This window comes from Myxine glutinosa, chromosome 8, assembly GCF_964187855.1.
Source record: "Myxine glutinosa chromosome 8, kmMyxGlut1.1, whole genome shotgun sequence".
Classification (NCBI taxonomy): Eukaryota; Metazoa; Chordata; class Myxini; order Myxiniformes; family Myxinidae; genus Myxine; species Myxine glutinosa.
Window position 1 is genome coordinate 102,732,626 of NC_136268.1, and position 21,619 is coordinate 102,754,244.

At 45.6% G+C, this 21,619-nt stretch overlaps 1 protein-coding gene across 8 annotated transcripts in view; it reads right to left on the reverse strand.

The window, feature by feature from the left end:
• Positions 1-21,619, reverse strand: part of RABGAP1 (RAB GTPase activating protein 1) — an 83,932-nt gene that overhangs the window by 51,887 nt on the left and 10,426 nt on the right. The gene's annotated exons all lie outside the window — the stretch shown is intronic.

Sequence of the window (21,619 nt, forward strand, 5' to 3'; positions counted from 1 at the left end):
GTTAAAATGGACAAAGGGGATCCATATGCTGAACAGGTCAGACGGGTGGTCAGACCATGCTAAAGGGGAGTGATGCAACTTCATTTACATAAAGTGTTCAGTGATGTATTCAATTATACATCGATTTAAACAACACCAGAAAACAAGGAAACTCAAATGTAACGAAGGAAAAAAAATAGCAAATGCTTTCCCATTCCCCCTTTCATCTAGATTCTAGAGCAATCCAAAGATCAGAGATTTTTTTTTTTTAACTCCAACACAAAGTACATGGATTGGGCTTAGGATCAAGGGAATGGCCATCCCCCATCCTTATCCATAATATTTTATTCACATTAACCCTGCCTAACCTAACCATCTTATTGATGCATTGCAGCGTTTCTTCACCTCCTCTGTCCTCTTTTAATCGTCGTGCATTCCGTTGCTTGATGGCAAGATGGAGGCGGAGGAGTGTGAGGGGGATGGGCAGGAGGGGCACCTTTAAGTTGCAGGGGGCCATCTCAACTTAGTAGAACATTCCAAAACACTCCCCATGTACAACCACCAAGTCATGATGCATTTGGCCCCACAAAACAGACAGGTTTCAACGCATCCTCACCTACCCCCCACTTCTACAAGGATTATAGTTTTCAATTTTCATTATACTACAACACAGATTTGGCATATTTTAGAATGATTTGTACAACTTCCGGGAGTTTGTTTATTTATCGCAATAACATCCAGTTTTCAAATTATTCTGCACAGCGGTGCAGGAATGTATAAGTGGGTAGGACAATTCTCCACTTTAGCAAAAATGTAAAAAGAGATGGCCATCCCAACTTGTAGAACGTTTCCATGCATACCCATAGTACAAGCACCACTTCTCAACTTCCTTCATCCAGCAGGTTAGGAGTGCATTAAATACAGAGTGTGTGGAAGAATTTTAAACTAACATTCACATATTCAGACACACACACATGCACACACACATTTACTGAGTACGAGGATGTTACCAGATAAAATGTAGTTAAAGTGGATAATTATATAGGTGATTGATTTATTTGAGACTATGTTTTGTTAATGAGAATTCTGCTCTGGGTGTGGTGTGCGAGAGCAGCTTTGGTGAGATGGTGGGGTGGGGTGAAGGCCAGCTCTCCCCGCGTGGTGTTTGTGGTGGACGTGTGAGGTTGGCTCATGGTCACAAAGGCCTTTGTCCTCCATTGATAAATGCAGGCATCTCACAGGGGACATCATTTTATAATTTTGATTGTTAAATTATCATGTCGATTATATATGTAGCAGGAGCAAGTTATATAAAAAATGAATGTATGTACTTTTGTACAAGTCAAGAAGCCCCCTGGGTGCCAAGAAGTCGACGTTCCTCTATCTGTATGTGGTAAAACCTCGATTTACTCCGACATAATCTAAACGAGAATGGCACTCAGTAGACAGCAGACCTCCACCTGGTTGGCCATATCACTCAATGGTGAAGAATCACTTTTAAAATTATACTAGCTTGATCCGGATCTTCACCAAAATTGAATCGATCCTTCCTTGTCACACACACACACAACCTGTCCAACAAGTTTCTTCCAAATCAATCCATAACTTTTTCAGGTATCCTGCTATGTATCGTTTTTGGCCCTACCTCCCAATAGTGAAGAATCACTTAAAAAAATTAAATAATTCTCATATCCGAATCCATATTCAGATCTTCAACAAAATCGAATCGAATCGTCCTTGTCAGACACCCAATTGGTCCACTAAGTTTCGTCCAAATCCAACCACAACTTCTTGAGATATTTAGTTTACAAACGGACAAACAGACAGACACAGGTGTGAAAACGTAACATCCATCCACCGTTGGTGGTGGAGGTAAATATTGTATCTGCCTTGTATGATGATAATGTAATCGACTGTGTTCGGGAGTATAAAAGTGAGACTTACTGGAGTATCCAGTGAGAGAGAATCCCAGCAAATGCCTTGATTGGTTAAATGTAACTAAATGTGTGAGGTTCTCTCTCCTGCTTGCATAAATTAACTTTAAAATCTGTAACATCTTTATACAAGTACCAATAAACTCTGTCATGCTTGCATCTTGATTGGTGAAGACTAATTTATTTTAATGATGGAACTCTGAAATACTTTGAACCTGACAGAAGAGTGAGGGAAAATTCCCCCACAAGTGCATACAGCATGTTGTACTTCACAAGCATTCAGCTCTATCATTTGCCTGAGGTCATCTCCCACCTGCTAGGAAGTCAGCTTACAAACGAATTGAGCAAAAATCACTTGCGCTTCACCGCAAAGCTCAGTGGTGGGTGTGTTTGTTTGAACCTCCTCTTAAAATGCTTGAAATGACACATTTTGAAAATATTTAATTATACTCACTCAAATTTCAACATTCAACCATAATGCATATTATCAAGTTGTTTTAACTTTTTGTATAATTAGATGATTTGTAATACTGGATACCACCGGTATTACAATTTAGGTGTTAGGGTTAGGTGTTAGGGCGGAACCCTAACAAACAAACACACAAACAAAGAGACTTTCTTCTTCATATCGTCATGTGACCCCTTGGTCAATACCGGGAGAGTCATGGACAGCCAATAGCGAGCTTTTAACTCCGAAGGCGATGCCCAAATGCGGATTTTATATACGCAGGGAAAGAAAGGGAAAGAGGAAGCTGAAGCTTGCCGATAACAAGAAAACGCGACGGTAAAACTAAATTCCTATAGGCTCCTTCACACCAGACTTATAACACAGACGACGGATGAAAATAAAATACGTGTGGGTTATCATGGCACTTAGCTCAACTTGCTGCCTCGTCAGCAATCATACAGGCCCCAGCGTGCAGTCTTGACGCGGCTCCGGCGTTGGCGGGAAACTGCTCGTCGTTTGGCGCGCGCGCACACAAAGTCAGCCTCCGTTCTCCTCGCACGCCAAAGGATGGTGTCAGCAACAGTGTCGAAGGCCAGGGGTGAGCGAGAGGCAGGAACGTCGAGGGACAAGAGGAAGATGCGAGAGGCGAGGAAGGGCAAAAAGCAAGAGTCCAGGGTAAGAGAGCAAGAGGGCAAGCAAAGGCAAGAGCAAGGGAGAAAATGTCAGCCCTCGAGTTCTTTTAACGTCAGGTCGTGACGTCATCAGTGCTTCTCCACCAATCAGCACGCCGTTTCTTGCTCACCTCCGAAGTCCTTGGTGGTCCTTGCCAATCGGCGCTCTGCTTCCTCCTCGGCCTTCCTTCCACCAATCAGCGGGTAGCTTCTTGCTCCGCCCTGGCCAATCACGGCTCCTCAGGGCATGTCTTCGGCCTGCCTGTCTTTCGTGGCGATGTAGCTGGTGCGTCCCAAATGGCAGTGTCCAGAACTGGCTTCCGGTTGGTTTTATGGTTATTATTTCGTGCAATAAATGGGCATTTCCTCACTAGTGTCTACGGTGCAGTGCCAAAAGAGCCAAAGGATAAATCACATAGGGTAAGACTTACAAGGGATAATTTACCCTTAACATGCCCCGCCCCATCGTGACGGGGATGAAGATACACCTTACTCCGACATTCGGCTAAACAGAACATATTACATTGTGATGGTTCTTACCCGACATCCGGAGCATGATACCTACACAAATCTACCTGACTCTACATATCACTACCCCCACAAACATAACAATACATATTACATTAAATATTCACTTGATAATGATTTTTCATCTCAATGCTGTTACATGTTATTTAGACACAATATACTGACATTAGACCGATTGTAAAAATAAAAAAACATATCTTGCTTTGTAGCAAGGGTGCTACACGATACACACTTACATGGTGAATTTGCTTCGTCACCCAAACCCATGACCATTTTTTTTTTTTTTAAACACCCACAATCTCCCTGGGCACACCACAAGTACAAACACAATATTTCAACTCATTTCGTCCAATGGTTTCGGGCTGCATAAAAGTAACAAACTCCAACAAACACAAATGCCATTCATATATCTAGTAAGATTGCAGTCAATTGAGAAATTAATTGGTGGCACACTCAACAAATCGTGAACAATTCCAGGGACAATAACTAACCCTGGACAGGTAAACCATTCCGCAACAGGGTGCGGAAACAAACGCTGAGCAGCCACGGGGATCAAACCTTCACCAGTGAGGAAAAACTACAAGGGTTTACCCACTCCACCACAAAGCAAATATAATATAACTAATTGGTAGAGAGACATTTGTCACCATTGACTTATTTTGAAATGCTTCATGCTGCTTCCTTGCTTGACACTCAGAATTTAAAGGATAAACAACAACAACAACAACAACAACAACAACAACAACAACAACAGCAGGCATTTTAAGGCCATTTTCCCTGCTAGAGTGGGGGTTATCCTTGCGGGCCCCATGACAATCTTCTACATCTCCCCTTGTTAACCCCCTTGCCGCATTTCTTCTTCCACCACCTTTAACCAAGTCTTTCTCGGTCTTCGCAGTCCTCTACTTCCTTCTACATTCATTTCCATCTCTCTTATCAACCAGGCACTTTTATCCTTCCTCAACACATGACCAAATCATCTCAACCTGTTTCCCTTCACAGCATCAATCACAGGCTCTATTCCCATCACCTTTCGCAATTCATCATTTGTCTTCCCTTCTCTCTCAACAATACTCCACACATCCACCGAACCATTCGCATTGCCACCCTTTCCAGCCTTCGTTGCTGCTGTACGTTCATTACCCTTGTCTCGCTCCCAGAAATCATAACACTTCTCACACATGCAGCAAACACCTTTCCCTTCAGCTTCAACGACACTCCCCTCCTCGTCAGCACGCCACTCAGTTCCCAAAACTTCTTCCATGCACATCTCACTCGAGCAACCTTTGACGAGTCTGATCCACCTTCTCCATTCAGCATGTCTCCTAGGCAGCAAAATGTTTTCACATCTTCCAGCTTCACGCCATCTCCAAGATCCAACTCAACATTTCCTCCATCTGTAGCTCCCTGTGTGCACACCTTACACTTGAATGTAGCTGCCATACTGGTTAATGACCCGCCCAGACCACTACATTTTTGATGAACCCACTCAGCGCACATTGTACATTGAATGGAGTTCACTGCGACACCCTTCCTGCACACAGCACACGGACAGTCGGACACTTCCCAGTTCTTTCCACCTCACCACATGCTTTACCACTTGTCATCACCTTCGTCTTTCCGATGTTCACCTCCAGATCTTTTGCCTCCATACATTCCTTCCACTTGTTCATCTTCTCCTTCAGTTCATCCATACTCTCCGCAATCAACACCAGATCATCTGCATACAACAACTCCCATGGTAAACCCTCCTTTATATTCTGAGCCAGCACCTCCATCACAGCTACAAATAGTAGTAGACTTGGTACCGACCCCTGATGCACTCCCACCTTCACCTCAAACTCACCACTGTTCCCGTCCTTCGTCCTTCCAGCTGTGCATGCTCTTTTGTACATTGCCATCACTACTCTGATCAACCATGCCTCCACTCCTAACCTCCTCAATGCCCATGTCACTACTTCGCGTGGAACCCTATTGAATGCTTTCTCCAGATCAACAAACCCAAGAAACAACTTCTTCCGCTTCTCCATGTACTTCTCCTGCAACTGTCTTACAATAAAAAGTGCGTCTGTCATTCCTCTTCCTGGCATAAATTCAAACTGCATTTCATTGATCTTCACTTTCTTCCTTATCCTCTCCTCCAACACTCTTTCCAATACCTTCATTCCATGCTCTAATAGACTGGGTCAATTTTCAAAAAAAACTTAACCCCAAAGGCAAATCGTGTTAATTTAGGGCACACAATGTTTTTAGGGGTATTGAGGGGTGCTGAACTCAAATCTGCTGTATGCCCAGCTCAAAAATGGCCGATAATGCCTCAAAATTGAGAAATCCAAGATGGCCACCACCGCCGGGCTGAAATGTATTTATGTACATAACTCTTTGATTAAACAAGGTAGAAACTTGAATGAAATGTGCTTTTGTAGGTTTTCATATATGGGGAATCCAATGCCATATTCAGTTTTGAAATAAAATGTGAATAAACCGCTTGAAACTCAGATTTATTTCTAAAATAGTCGTTTTTAACGTTGAATAATTCGTCGACCAGATAAGATCCACAAGCCCCATCCCTCTCCCTCCCCACCAGGAACACAGACCGCCCATTTAAGCCCAGGGGCACACTACATATGTTTTAAATGTTGGCAGGAAACATATTAGGGATGCAATTCCCATTTTGGCAAAGCAAAGTAAGGTACCTCAAATAACACTGACGCGCTTCGACGTAAACCAACATTTGACAAGCAAATTATATATTTGTAACATGACAGCAATGGCAAGAATTTTTACTTAATTGTGCATGAATTGCATGAGTTGATCATATCTGCTGTCAAAGCGTTATATAGTCCTTCATTGTGTGTACAGGTAGATGTGCCCACATGAACTTATTCCCGGTCGTCATGAGTGTTCCGGCAGTTGTCGCCAAGTTTCCTGCAGTTGCATGCCTCGATGCATTCCATGCGAATTTTCCTGCAGCTGCAGCGTTGGCTGAGGCACCCCTTTGTGCAACCACATGAGGTGATCTCGCTGCAAGCTTTCGGCAAAGGTGGCAGAGAGAGTAGCCGTGGCATTAACTGACCATCCAGGTGCATCCATCCCATTTCGGTCACTGGAGGAAGATCAGGTTATGGCGAGTGTGCTTGGTTCCAAACACTTGCTTGATAGTGTGAACGCATGATGTGAAACTTTGCTGCATCTGAGGTTGGTGGCAGAGTCTCTTGTGCATGACCGATACAAAACAACTTGACTCGTGCTTTGTTGCATGTATCGACCTCGGGCACGCCATATATCTTACAGATGAATTTCTCTGTTGATGTAGCTATGTTTTCGGTGAGAGGGCCCTCGCCAAGGCCAATCAGATCAGTGTGATGTTGCTGGAACACCTGCTAGGCTGTTTCCTTACAGTGGCCACTGTACTGAGACACACTATCACAGCCGGTGATGGCATGGAAGGCAAGTAGTGTGTCCACCTGATCAGCAGATAGCAACATGCTAATTTCATGCACTGGGAAATACTTTGGAGCCTTCGACGTCCCAGCTTTTATGTTGAGACGTGTACAGTCCATTCTGTCATAGTGTGCTAGAAGTAGAAGAAGCACGTCTGTATCACGCACTGACACAACTATCGTTTCCATATGAGCATGGATGCAGTGCAAAATCAGCCAGGTATCAGCTTCTTGGTCGTCAGCCCTCAGAGAGGAGACTGCGAGATCTGGATCAGATGACTTGACAGTGGTCGCTTCGGCGAACCCCCCCTGCGACTACAACCACTGGTTCATCTGTCGGGCTGTGTTCAATCAGATGGTTTGAAAGTAGTAGACCGAGATCTGCTTTATTTTCCTCGAGTGCCATAAAGCTAGTCCAGTCTGATGGGAGAGGAACTGATGACTCGTTTTCTATTTTACGACATACTGGTCTGCTTGCGTTTGATCCTTGTGCCTGCTTTGATCGATTCGTCTTGATACCTGTCGAAGACTACGTCGATCCTCTGGTATTTTGCTCCCATCTTGAACACAGTGTTAGCAAAGGTGTCGGCATAGCCACCAAACGTTCTTATGTCAGTCGGCTTTCCAAGTGCCATCACGAGTGCTTGGCCAACAATGAGCAGGCAGCTGGGTTCATCGAGTGTAACATTTGCAGGGGTTTGGACTTGTTGCATCAGTATGTTTGCGAACACAGACTTGTTGGTGGAATGTAGACAACCAACTCCAGTTCATCATCCTCCAGTGGACGCTGACCACCTAATAGTAACAAGTTGAGGAACATGTACAGGCTGTCGGGTATGTTGTCTATTGCTCTGTCTACGCTGATGTCTATCCCTTTTGGTTTGGGATGTGACAACATGTCACCACGGATCTGCCATGCCACATGGACCATGCTCAGGAACGTATCCTGATCCTCATGTTTGAATGAAGGAATGAGTCTATTAATATCAGTGGTGTCGTCTTTCACCATTGCTGATACTGGAATATGCCGGAATGTGGATGGAACCAATACAGTATGAGGTTCATTTCGAGGCTGATCATGCAGTACAACGACTTCGTATATGCCCTCAAGACGGTCAGCTAATTTGTCCTTGAAAGTGCTCCTCCGACTTAGAAATGACGATGGTATCTGAGCATCACTAGCTACTTAACTGTGCAGTACCTGTCCCACACATTTACTAGATCCAGGATATCAGCTTGCTCTGCTGATTGTTCAAGTTATTAACAAAGCCACGCTAAGGTCATCTCGGTGCTCTGGAGTGACGTATTTGCTAGGCGTTTTGTCCTACGTTCGAACTTGACGATGCAACTCGTGTGATATTTTCCATCTGCAGCTGTAAGATCATTTACACAAGCTCGTCGAACTCTTAAGAATTGGTCATACTTCGCTGCTTCCAATATTCTGCTGCTGACTTTCATTTCTTGTATGAGATGAAGTGCTTCTTTCTGATCATGTTGACAAAAGATACACTGCTTCCAATCTATCTGAGGTGTTTTGCTCCATAGACTAACATTTTGCAGATGGGCATTTGGTGTGGATGCAGACGAACTTTGGTCATTCATTTCTTTCAATCCAGCCTTTCTTAATCTTTCAACTATAAATTTACTCATGTAACTAGATCGGCAGTCCTTATGCCATGAGAACGGTTGAGGTGAGTCCGCTCGAAGTATTTCAGCAAGTCGATCGGTTGCATCTCGGAAATTGTCATTATGTAATTCCGACCGGAGTTGCCTAATATAATCAACTGACTGGAGCCCATCACTGCTGACTGTCATGAGCTTTTGCTTCTCGTCTTTCTGGCATATGAGGCATAACTGTGGCTCCAATGACACTGGTCTCTTTCGAGTACGGTCTGTGCCTTTAGCCATGTTTTCAGTCACTGGTAGATCAATTCAGACCTGCAATAAAAAAAGAGAGTTGATTATACCATCGTTAGTAATTACAATGACATACAAAGATGTTCACATCAAATATTCCATTACAGCATATTGGACATATCTGAAAAAAAAACTACAAAGTAAGTAAATTATTCATGGACACCGAGGATCAACCTGCTTGTGGATCTTATCTGGTCGACGAATTATTCAACGTTAAAAACGACTATTTTAGAAATAAGTATGAGTTTCAAGCAGTTTATTCACATTTTATTTCAAAACTGAATATGGCATTGGATTCCCCATATATGAAAAACTACAAAAGCACATTTCATTCAACTTTCTACCTTGTTCAGTTAAAAAGATATGTACATAAATACATTTCAGCCCGGCGGTAGTGGCCATCTTGGATTTCTCAATTTTGAGGCATCATCGGCCATTTTGGGGCTGGGCAAACAGCAGATTTGAGTTCAGCAACCCTCAATACCCCTAAAAACATTGTGTGCCCTAAATTAACACGATTTGCCTACAGCACTTTAAATAAGCACATTTTCAGAAAATTGACCCAGTCTATAATGACTATCGCTCTATACAAGCCACAGTCCAGAGGGTCACCTTTCCCCTTGTATAGAGGGACGAGGGTACTCAGTTCCCAATCCATTGGAATGCGGCCTTCTTTCACCACCAGATTACAGATCTCTGTCATTCTCTTCACACCCCAACTTTCCGCTGCCTTCAACATACCTCCCACAACTCCCGTCGGCCCTCCGCTTTTGTACTCTTCATTGCATTTATCGCTTCCTCATCTTCCTTCTCAGTTATCTTCTCTGCCGTACCTAAAACTGGGTTACTCTCTATGTTGCCAACCCATTCATTCTCTGCATTCAACAGCATTTCCATATACCTCTTCCATCTTCCTTTAATTCCATCTGGGTCCACAACGATTTGTCCCACTTCATCCTTCAAGCAACTCACCCCCATCACATCACACCTCTCTTTCGCTATCTGCTTTGCAATCCTGAATACCGCTCTCTGACCCTCTTCCGAATCAAAGCGCTCTCCGAAAATTTTCCAATATGCCTCCTGCGCCTTTGCTACCTCTTTCTTTGCAGCCTTATAACTTTCATGCTCTGCCTTTTCTGCCCCCGTACCCTTCGCCTTCTGACACTCCTTGAACTTCTTCCTCTTGTCGTCAATCCTCTTTCCAACTTCATCATCCCACCACCATGTTTCCGAGTGCCTCGGTGGTCCTTCTGTCCATCCACATACCTCACTAACGGCTCCCAACAGACTATCTTTCATTGACATCCAACCACTTTCAAGCTCAACCACATCATCCTCGACCATACTCAGCCTCTCTTTTAATGCCTCACTCACCGTCACCTCTTTCAACCTCCACACCTTCATTCTCGGTTGGTACTTCACCCACCGAGCTCTCCTCGCACCTTTCACCCTTATGTCGCAGACACCCAAGTGGTGCTGTGAAACAGCCTCCTCCCCCGGGATCACCGTTGTGTCCCGGAGGTGCCCCCTATCTTGCCTACGCAACATCAGGTAGTCAACGGTCGTCGTCGACCCACCTGACGTGTGTGCAACAAGCTTATTATCCGCTTTCTGGAACTGACTATTACAAATCAACAAATCAGCTCCATCACAACAACATCAACATGCATTTTAAGGCCATTTTCCCTGCTAGAGTGGGGGTTAGCCTTGCGGTCCCCATGACAATCTTCTCCATTTTGCCCTATTTTCTGCATCTCTCCTTGTTAACCCCCTTGCCCACATTTCTTCTTCCACCATCTTAGCCAAGTCTTTCTCGGTCTTCCCCGTCCTCTACTTCCTTCTACATTAATTTCCATCACTCTTCTCAACCAGTCACTTTCATCCTTCCTCAACACATAACCAAACCATCTCAACCTGTTCCTCTTCACAGCATCAATCACAGGCAATATTGCCATCATCTTTCACAATTCATCATTTGTCTTCCTCTCTCTCAACGATACTCCACACATCCATCGAACCATTCGCATTTTTTTTTTTTTTTTTTTGTATACAAGATCGAGGCTCGTGAAAGAGCTAACATTAATCACACAAAAAGACAAACCGACACACAAAACACAAAAAACAAGGGGAGCGGCAGACAAGATGGGGAGAGAGGGGGAAGGACACAAACACAACATTTGAGAGCAGGGACATCGGGAGGACTTGGGGGGAGGTGGGAGAGGAATAAAACATATGAACACTGCAAGGACTCTGGGGTGAATTACCGGGGGTAGAAAAGATCAAGGTTTTCGATGGGGGAAGATAAGAGATGGTGGTGAACAGCTGTTTTAAAGACCTGGAGGGAGGAGTGGGATTGAAGGGAGTGGGGGAGTGGGGGAGTTTGTTCCAGAGGCAGGAGAAAAGGGGAATGAAAGAGTGAAGGTGAGCAGAGAGCCTAGACTTTGGCAGTTTAACCAGAAGAGGGTTGCAGGCAGATCTTGTGCGACCTGAAGGAATATTGGGGGGACAGAGCACAGAGAGAGCTGGGGGAGCAAGGCCGGAGAGGAGTCGGTAGAAGACAGAAAGACCACCAACCTGCCTGCGGTGAGTGAGTGAAAGGCCCTCGGAGTTGACTACATCGCAGGAGATTCCAATGATTCTGAAAGCTGTGGCCTCAACAGCGTGAAGCCGAGCAAGGTGTGAGGCAGGAGCACCAGCCCAGAAGGGGGAACAGTATTCCATTGAGCTGCGGATGAAAGCCTTGTATGTGGTGAGGAGCTCAGGTGTGCCAAGGAAGGACTTCGCACGACGGAGGATGCCCAGTCGGCGACTGGCTTTGGAGGCCAGCTTGGAAATGTGGTTTTCCCAAGAAAGATCATGGCAGATAGTGAGACCCAAAAGCTTGAGCGACAGAACTTCTTGGAGAGGATTGTTGAGAAAGTAGATGTGAGGGTTGTCCAGTCGGTCCTTTCGGAGAGACATTGTAAGAGTGTGAGATTTGTCAGGATTGAAAGACATGTTCCACTTGTTTGACCAGTCTGTGATTTTGTCCAGGTCTGCAGAGAGTGAGGAGGCTGCAGACTGCCGATCTGAGGGATGAGGAATGGAGCGGCAGATAGTGGAGTCATCAGCAAAGAGATAGAGAGGATTTTCCAGAGAGTCGGAGAGGTCATTGATGAAGACCAGAAATAGCACAGGGCCCAGAACACTACCTTGGGGAACTCCAGCCAGAACAGGGAGGGAAGATGAGAGAAATCCATTCAGGGCCACACGTTTCCTACGACCAGAGAGGAAATCCGCAAGCCATGAGTGGAGATTTCCCTGAATACCATATGAGGTGAGTTTGGCGAGCAGAGCTGGGTGCCAGACCGTATCGAAGGCATGTGATATGTCAAGTGAGACAGCTCTGATTTCCTGTTTGGCATTGAGGACCTCCATCCATTGTTGAGACAGCAGAAGCAACATGTCCAGAGTAGAATGACCTGGTCTGAATCCAAATTGATGATCAGAGATCAAGCCATTGGAGAAGAGGAAGGATTTGATATCTGAAGCAATGATGGATTCCATGACTTTGCTGATAATTGGGAGCAGGCTGATTGGTCTGTAGTTGCAAGGATCTGTTTTTGCACCTTTTTGTGTAAAGCGGTAATGTTTGCTGATTTCCAAGATGCTGGCAGATGACCTTGAGCAAAAGAGAGGGTGAAAAGAACAGAGAGAGGGTGAGATAGAGCGGCAGAGCAGGATTTTAGGACCCGAGGGCTGATGCCATCTGGTCCAGTTGCAGAATCAGAGTCGAGGTTTGATAAAAACTTCTCCACCTTGTCAGGAGAGAAGGACACAGAGTCCAGGAGCAGTTGGGTTCGACTGGGAAAGGTGGGAACAGAGAGAGATGGGTTTGGGACACAAGATTTTGAGGCAAACACAGAGTTGAGGCATTCGGCTTTGTCACGTGCGGTGTCAACTGTGTAGCCATTTGAGGTAAGGGAGGGGATGGAGGGGGAACAAACACCAGAAACGGATTTGACCAGACGCCACCTGGATTTGGAGGAAGGAGACAGGTTTGAGAGTTCAATCTTGAGTGTGGAGAGATAGTGCTTCCTGGCACTCCTGGGGGTAGAAACACACTTGTTTCGAGCTTGGTGGAAGGAACTGACATTGCCTTCAGTTGGATTTGCCTTCCAAGACGCAAAGGCAAGTTGTTTCAGGGCAACTGCCTCACCACAAGATTCAGTGTACCATGGACCGGAGGAAGGGTAAGACAACTGAAGATGAGATGGGATAAATCTGTGCATGAGAGAGAGCAGTTTGCTTTGGAAGAATTCCCAGGAAGAATTGATGTCAGAGGCATTAGAGATAGGAGACCAGTCCAGTTGATTGATGGCTGCTTGCAGACCGTGCCAGTCGGCCTGAGTGAAATGCCAGACTCGTCGGCGCTGAGGAGGCTCTCTGAGAATGGCCAGAGAGATGTCCACTTTAACAAGCACATGATCAGAAGAACCGATTGGAGCAGAAGAAGAGCAGCAGACATTTGCAGGGAAGTTAGTCATAACCAAGTCCAGAAGAGAAGATACTGCATTGACTGAGATCCGGGTCGGGAAATTGACAGATTGTGTCAGTCCCAATGAGTCGCAGAAGTCCTTTGCTGAGGTGCCATGGCTGGTGAGAGATGAACCCACACCCAGTCAGCTGGCATGATGACAGTTGAAGTCGCCACATATGAGGAAGAGAGAGTTTGGATGAGTTGATAGAAGTTGGTCCATGTTGTCCGACAGAGAAATGTAAATGGAGTCATCACTGTTTGGAGGACGGTACAGAACACATATGAACAAAAGGTGGGAGCGGAGAGGAAGCCGTAGCCAGAGGTACTCCTGTGGGTGGGGTGGAGAGAGGGCAGTGCAAGGAGAGTGAGGAAGAGAGTTTTTGATAAAGATAGCCACCCCACCACCAGGACGAGGATCAGGTCTATCGTACCGGAGGCGGGAGTAACCAGGAAGAGATATTAAGGAATCGGAGACATCTTGAAGGAGGAAAGTTTCTGTTAAGCAGATCAAGTCTGGATTTTCAGAAGCAACCTGAATGGAGAGATCAATCAGGTTTGAGCGAAGGCCCCGGATGTTTGAGGTCCATACCGTTAGTGAGGAGAGAGGGGGAGCATCGGGTGCAGGACAGGGGAGGGGAGGGGTAGGGTCAGATGAAGGGTGAGAGGGGGATGTAGGAAGAGCAGTTGATAGTGTGTCAGAGATTACAGAAGAGTTACAAGAAAGGGAAGGATGAGGAGGACGAAAGGGTTGATGGTGATGGAATGAGGCAGAGTGAGTTTGTTTGAGGGGGGGGGGCAGAGGAAAGTAGAAGGTTGGGGGAGGTGGAGGTATGGCATAGGAGGGAGAGGAAGTGGGGAGGAGGCAGCTTTGAGAAGGAGATGGGAGGAGGGAGAATTTGGGAGGAATGGTTGGGGGGTCGATTTGAAGGGGAGGGGCAAGGGGGGAGTTTAGAAAGTGGATGATTAATGAAAGATGAACATATATAACAAATTGGGTTTGTTGTGATTTTCAAGTTAGCGATTCGTTTAAGAACGATGGAGGAGGGATGGAATGAATGAGAATTTAGAGCATGGAGTGATTTGGAATCATAAGAGATTGAATATTTTTTTGAAATGGAATGAGTTGAAGAGGAAATTGAAAGGACCCTTTTAAATAAGAAAAACAGCGTGTTGTAATAAACCACTGAATAAAACACTGAAGGGGATAGTTGAAACATATTTAAACAGAACTGTGAAGAACAATCTTATATTCACAAAAATACCAATGGGGAGAGGAAGCCTAGAGCGACGACCACGAGTCACTTGAACAGGGCAAAAGGTGGAAGGCAAGGGGAAAATTCCACCCTTTCCACCCTTTCCAGCCTTCGTTGCTGCTCTACGTTCATTACCCATGTCTCGCTCCCATAAATCATAACACTTCTCACACATGCAGCATACACCTTTCCCTTCAGCTTCAGCGACACTCTCCTCCTCATCAGTACGCCACTCAGTTCCCGAAACTTCTTCCATGTACATCTCACTCGAGCAGCCGTTGCCGAGTCTGATCTACCTTCTCCATTCAGCATGTCTCCGAGGTAGCAAAATGTTTTCACACCTTCCAGCTTCATGCCGTCTCCAAGATCCAACTCAACATTTCCTCCATCTGCAGCTCTTACATTTGTGCACACCTTACATTTGAATGTAGCTGCCACACTGGTAAATGACCCTCCCAGACCACTACATTTTTGATGAACCCACTCAGCGCACATTGAATGGAGTTCACTCCGACACCCTTCCAGCACACAGCACACGGCCACTTCCCAGTTCTTTCCACCTCACCACATGCTTTACCACTTGCCATCACCTTCGTCTTTCCGATATTCACCTTCATACCTTTTGTCTCCATACATTCCTTCCACATGTTCATCTTTTCCTTCAGTCCATCCATACTTTCCGCAATCAACACCAGATCATCTGCATACAACAACTCCCACGGTAAACCCTCCTTTACGTTCTGAGCCAGCACCTCCATCACAGCTACAAATAGTGGTGGACTTAGTACCGACCCCTGATGCACTCCCACCTTCACCTCAAACTCACCACTGTTCCCATCCTTCGTCCTTACAGCTGTGCGAGCTCTTTTGTACATTGCCATCACTACTCTGATCAACCATTCCTCCACTCCTAACTTCCTCAATGCCCATGTCAATACTTTGTGTGGAACCCTATCGAATGCTTTCTCCAGATCAACAAACCCAAAAAACAACTTCTTCCTCTTCTCTATGTACTTCTCCTGCAACTGCCTCACAATGAAAAGCGCATCTGTCGTTCCTCTTCCTGGCATAAATCCAAACTGCATTTCGTCGATCTTCACTTTCTTCCTTATCCTCCTCTCCAACACCCTTTCCAATACCTTCATTCCATGCTCCAATAACTTTATCGCTCGGTACGAGCCACACTCCAGAGGGTCACCTTTCCCCTTGTATAGAGGGACGAGGGTACTCAGTTCCCAGTCCACTGGAATGCGGCCTTCTTTCACCACCAGATTACAGATCTCTGTCATTCTCTTCACACCCCAACTTCCTGCTGCCTTCAACATATCTCCCACAACTCCCGTCGGCCCTCCCGCTTTTCCACTCTTCATTGCTTTTATCGCTTCCTCAACTTCCTTCTCAGTTATCGTCTCTGCCGGTCCTAAAACTGGGTTACTCTCTATGTTGCCATCCCATTCATTCTCTGTATTCAACAGCATTTCCATACATCTTTTCCATCTTCCTTTAATTCCATCTGGGTCGACAACAATTTGTCCCACTTCATCCTTCAAGCAACTCATCCCCATCACATCACATCTCTCTTTCGCTATGTGCTTTGCAATCCTGAATACTGCTTTCTGACCCTCTTCCGAATCCAAGCGTTCTCCGAACATTTTCCTGCATGCCTCCTGCGCCTTTGCTACCTCTTTCTTTGCAGCCTTCCTGGCTGCCTTATAACTTTCATGCTCTGCTGTTTCTGCTCCCGTACCCTTCGCCTTCTGCCACTCCTTGAACTTCTTCCTCTTCTCGTCAATCCTCTTTCCAACTTCATCATCCCACCACCATGTTTTCGAGTGCCTCCGTGGTCCTTTTGTCCATCCACATACCTCACCAACGGCTCCCAACAGACTAGCTTTCATTGACATCCAACCACTTGCAAGCTCAACCACATCATCCTCTACCCTACTCAGCCTCTCTTTTAATGCCTCCCTTACTGTCACCTCTTTCAACCTCCACACCTTCATTCTTGGTTGGTACTTCACCCGCCGAGCTCTCCTCGCACCTTTCACCCTTATGTCGCAGACAACCAAGTGGTGCTATGAAACAGCCTCCTCCCCCGGGATCACCTTTGTGTCCCGGAGGTGCCCCCTATCTCGCCTACGCACCATCAGGTAGTCAACGGTTGTCGTCGACCCACCTGACGTGTATGTAACAAGCTTATTATCCTCTTTCTGGAACTGAGTATTACAAATCAACAAATCAGCTCCATCAGCAAACTCCAAAATCCTTTCACCTTCTCCTTTTCTCACACCATATCCATAACCCCCATGAACTCCCTCAAAACCATCCATACTCCTTCCCACATGTCCATTCAGGTCTCCTCCCACCACAACAACTTCCTCATCTTTCACGTTTTCCATCAGCTTCCCTATCGCACACCAGAACTTGTCCTTCTCTTCATTGCTTCGACCAACCTGCGGAGCATATCCCGAGATGACGTTCACCAAGAGCTTTCCAATCATCATTTTCACCATCATCAACCTATCACTCACTCTAGTCACACTCACCACACTGTCTACAAACTCCTCAGAAAACAGGACACCAACACCATTCACGCCCTCTGGGCACCCTTGCCACACAAACTTGCATTTCTGTCCCTGCCTACCCTTCACCATTCTCACACCACTTCCCTTCCATCTCGTCTCTTGCACACAACATATGTCCACTCTTCTTCTGACCAATACTTCCACCACTTCTCCTGATCTCCCTGTCATTGTCCCTACATTCCATGTCCCAAACCTCAGAAACCGATCTCCACTTCGGGCTGCACCCTGCCCATATGTAGTTGTAATTGTCATGGTTCTCTTTTTGAGGCAATGTTTTTATGGCCGGATGCCCTTCCTGACGCCAACCCTCTTAGTCGTCTCTTACGACACGCAGGGATACGGTGTACCTATGCTGACCAGGGTACACACTGGGAAACGTTTAAAACATGGAAATTCGGGGGGGGGGGGGGTGGGGGGCGGTGTCAGCATCACGGCTGCGGTTTAAACATATTCCAACAATATCCAAACAGAACCATGAAAACCATGAAAAACAATCTGGGAAAAGTCTCCAAGCAAGAACGTGGATTTGAGAAAGAAGGAGCAGAGGTGGAAGAAAAACGAGATACAGGGGGCGGGGCACAAGTCGAGACGAGGAGGAGAGCGAACAAATGTGTCCGGGAGGAGAGAAGGAATCAATATAGAATTCTTTGTCTAGGGAGGTGAGGTGAGGGGGAGAAAATAAAATAAAAGAAACAAGCAATACAGCGAAGGAAAGAACCCAAATCGACAAAACACCGACGGGGGGAGGGAAGCCCCAAGTTACCAGGCCGCGCACGAGGTACGACCCAGAAAACGATTAACTACACACAAGTTTGTACGAATTACAAACCAATACCAACCAGAAACACACAATAACACGTACACAGCAAAATAACCAGTGGAAATTTGACAAAGACAAGAATGGGAAAACACTTAAACTTCGATGCCGTGGAGAGCTCGAAGTACGCTTCACTCGCCCGAGGAACCGGAAGTCATCTCCATCAGCAAACTCCAAAATCGTTTCACCTTCTCCATTCCTCACACCATATCCCTACCCCCATTAACTCCCTCAAAACCATCTATACTCCTTCCCACATGTCCATTTAGGTCTCCTCCTACCACAACAACTTCCTCATCTTTCACGTTTTCCATCAGCTTCTCCATTGCACACCAGAACTTGCCCTTCTCTTCATCGCTCCGACCGACCTGCGGAGCATATTCCGAGATGACGTTCACCAAGAGCTTTCCAATCATCATTTTCAACATCATCAACCTTTCACTCACTCTAGTCACACTCACCACACGGTCTGCAAACTCTTCAGAAAACAAAACACCAACACCATTCATGCCTTCTGGGCACCCTTGCCACACAACCTTGTATTTCTGTCCCTGCCTACCCTCCACCATTCTCACACCACTTCCCTTTCATCTCGTCTCCTGCACACAACATATGTCCACCACTTCTCCTGATCTCCCCGTCATTGCCCCTACATTCCATGTCCCAAACCTCAGAAACCGATCTCCACGTCGGGCATCAGACGTTTCGTCATCATAAATGGAGTGATTTTCACCCTTCCGTCAATCGGGTTCCCCACCTTGATTTTTGACGAGGGGGTGAGGACCCCCACGAGGCACTTTGGGCTGTACCCTGTCCTTCTGTAATTATGTAATCTTAGTAAAACATATGTAATTACAATTGTAATTGTAATTTAAAGGACAAGAACCACCTTTAGAGGCCATTTTTCCCTGCAGAGCAGGGGTTGGCCTTTTTCGGGCACCATGGTCACCCTTTTTGAAGCAATGTTTTATGGCTGGATGCCCTTCCTGCCACCAACCCTGTAAGTCGACTCTTGCGACACACAGGGAATTACCAGTGAACTGGTGCTCAAATTTAAAGGACAGAACACAGTTAAACAACACTGAGAAGACAATGGCAAACCACCCAGGATAAGCATAGTCAATAAACTGCTTCGGCAGCACCAACGCTCTGTAAAGACTATGGTATATTAAAACCAAATCAAAAAGTTCTAACCACTAACCTAAAGAGTTTGCTGAGAGCAAGGAGAAATGCAATGGGGCAATCAAACAAAAATGCCAATGATCAACATAAATTGGGGCAAAACGCATGGCAAAGAAATCGAACAGATTACGATCTCCAACACAACAAGTCTTGATGCAAAGAAAACTAGAACAGCACTCTTCAACATTGTGACGTCGACCAATATGCCTCCACCCACATTATTACATCATTATACATTCATGTACAAAGCTTGATATAAACCCCTTCGGGCTGTTCTCAAGTATCACACCTTTACCTGACATGATCTCTGACCTTTGACGCCAATATCTAACTCGTTCATCTTTGCATAATAATAGATATTTATACCAAGTTTGGTCAAAATCACATCATTGGTTCACAAGTTAGCTCGGTAACAGAATTTTTACCGAATTGGACCTTTGACCTTTAACCTCTTGACCCAACAACAATCAGTTCATCTTTGCATCATTATACACTAGAGAAATACCCGTACTATGCACGGGTGGGAGGCCAGAAGCAAACAGGAAATGCAGATACGGTGAATGCTAAAGCATGAAACCAATAAATTCCACATTCCTGCAGCACCTTCAGTCTCATGTCAGACATGGACAGCAAGTTCGTGAAGGACTTCCATGAAAACCATACCCGTTCGCAAACAAACGGGTACGTTCACGTATAGAAACATCGATCGTGGGTCCGTGGCGAATCTGCATATGGCGATGGCAAAATATCAGAAATTGAAGGCTTTTTTTATTTTAAACGATTCATATAAATAGTGCAGCGGCATAGCAAAAATTTAAGAAGAATTGTGCATTTTGTGATGGAAGCACCAAATTTGGCACAATGATAGAATGTTATATTTAGAACATTTTCAGATATGGAACCACTGAAATTCACCCAAGGTCGCCGCCATATTGGATTTCAAAATGGCGGCTTTAAAAATCTGTAACCCTTAGGGGGGGGTGGCGGAAACAAATCCTACAGGCACAATTATTGCCCCATTCACCCTATATCTTTTCTAACATCAGTAGACACATTACAGCAGCGATTCTGAGCTCAAGGGAACATCTAGGGGTCTGGGGAGTGAAAAATTTGAAAATTTCGGCCAAAAATACCCCTAAAAGAGGTCATTTGGTGTCAAATTTCAGGGGGGGTCGTGTATTGTCCTGTAGATAAAACATGCTGGTCCGTTGATTAACCCCTAATTAAACGACTTTTTTGTTTGTTTGCTCCATCCAGGTTTCAATCATGTCGAAGCAGTTCAAGTTAGTTCATGTTACCAAGCATGTAACTTCAACGCCAAAGACGCCACTGGACTGGGAACTCTGTGTTCTGTGTCAAGTTGATATAGGAGAGTCCCTACAGTGTCCTGCTGACACGAAAAGAACTGATGCAGGTGCTGGATACAAGACACTTGAAGACAATCTATCAGCATTCAATAAACTAGGCAAGCTGCCACAAGACGTGGACTTGCAACGACTGGATGAAGGCCAAGGGATAGCTGCCACTCTAGCTGCCCACCAAGCCAAGTGGCACAAGTCATGCAGGGTGAAATATAACACTACCAAGCTACAGCGGGTACAGAAGAGAAGTCATTCAGAGGGAAGCCCTATCCCCAGTACAATCACAGATAAGTACAAGCCTACTAGGTCTCAGGCAGCTTGTGTTGATAGCATATGCGACAATTTGTGCTTCTTCTGCCAGCAAGAGCTTGGTTTGGAGTTTCATCAAGCAGCGACATTGGAACTAGATAAACACGTTCGCAAGGCTGCAGAGTTTCTTCAGGATACCACTTTGTTAGCCCAACTGAGTGCTGGGGACATGGTCGCAAGAGAGGCCAAGTACCATAAGAAATGTTTGACATCCCTATACAACCGCGTGAGGGCAGCAAAAAAGCTTGCTGAGCAAAGCCAGAGCACGGTAGATGTCATTTCAGCAATAGTCCTTGCTGAACTGGTAACGTACATAGAGGAAACTGCTAAAGAAGAAGACACTGCTCCTGTATTCAAGATGGCAGACCTCACCAAGCTCTACACAATGAGAATGGAACAGTTCGGAGTTGTGCTGGAAACACGAGTCCAGACAACCAGACTCAAGGAGCGTATCCTGGCACACTTCCCTGATCTGCAGGAGCACAGGCAGGGAAGAGATGTCCTGCTGGTGTTTCAGGAAGACATTGGCAGTGCATTAGCCAAGGCATGTCAACATGATATTGACAGTGATGTTGTGCACCTGGCACGAGCTGCAGGGATTATAAGGAAGGATATGTTCCAGTCATCTCAGCCTTTCAATGGGTCCTTCTCAAACAAATGTCAAGAAGAGTCT